General features: G+C 37.7%; 1 non-coding gene across 1 annotated transcript; it reads right to left on the bottom strand.

The window, feature by feature from the left end:
* On the bottom strand, positions 1 to 105 carry LOC128282347 (small nucleolar RNA R71). The gene has a single exon (XR_008272601.1). It is a non-coding gene; the product is annotated as a small nucleolar RNA R71 (small nucleolar RNA).
* Positions 106 to 1,149: the final 1,044 nt, after the last annotated feature.

Genomic DNA, 1,149 nt, shown 5'->3' with positions numbered 1-1,149 from the left:
ATTATGGAATGATATCTTTTCTTTTGTGCAGATGGATTTAGAAACATTTTATGATGCATGAGAGAGATACAATGACTTACTAAGAAGGTGCCCTCACCATGGATTACCCCTTTGGCTACAAGTTCAAACTTTCCACAACGGGTTAAATCGCTTGACTAGACAAATGACCGAAACAACAGCTGGTGGAACTATCAATAATAAGACATCTGAAGAGGCCTATGAGTTCATAGAAAAGATGTCACTTAATAATTATCAATGGAAAGTTATGAGGACAAAGCCGATGAAAGCAGCCTGCGTTTTTAACATCAACTCGGTTGCTATGCTTTCAAATCAGGTAAAACTTTTGAATAAAAAAATTAATAGTTTACCTGGTTCTACACAGGTTCATCTAGTAATGCAATGCGATGCAAGCGGAGGTGGAACGAGCAATTTAAAATATCCATCCTACGGCCCTAACATAGAGAACGAGCAAATGAATTATATGGGTAATAATCTTCGGCCTCAAAATAATCCTTATAGTAACACTTACAATGCAGGATGGAGGAACCACCCAAATTTCTCATGGGGTGGCCAAGGAAATCAAAGACCACAACATCCTCCAGGTTTTCAACAACCACCTTACCAACAAGAGAAGAAACCAAACCTTGAAGAGATGCTCACAAAATTCATCTCGGTGTCAGAAACTCATTTTCAGAATACTGGAACAGCACTTAAGAATCAACAAGCATCAATTCAAGGACTCGAAACTCAAATAGGATAGCTTGCTAAGTTGCTTTTTGAATGACCAAAAGGTAGTATGCCCAGTAACACAGAAACTAACCTAAGGGAGCAACTCTATACCATCATTGTGAGCGACGAAGAAGGGTTAGTTGAATCTAAATTTGAAATGAGGTAGGAGGCTTTAGTGAGTAATGGTAAGGATGAGACGAATTATGGTACACAAGAGCCAGTAAGTAAAGAGTATAAACCTCGTGTGCCATATCCTAAGGAGACAAGGAAAGACAACACGGACGAACAATTTGGTAAATTCCTTAAATTATTAAAAAAATTACATATCAACTTATCGTTTATTGAAGCTATTTTGCAGATGCCAAACGCAGTGAAATTTTTAAAGGAGCTTTTAGAAAATAAGCGAAAGTTGGATGATGC

Source organism: Gossypium arboreum, chromosome 1, assembly GCF_025698485.1.
Source record: "Gossypium arboreum isolate Shixiya-1 chromosome 1, ASM2569848v2, whole genome shotgun sequence".
In the NCBI taxonomy this organism is placed as follows: Eukaryota; Viridiplantae; Streptophyta; class Magnoliopsida; order Malvales; family Malvaceae; genus Gossypium; species Gossypium arboreum.
This window is presented reverse-complemented; position numbering and strand designations above follow the sequence as displayed.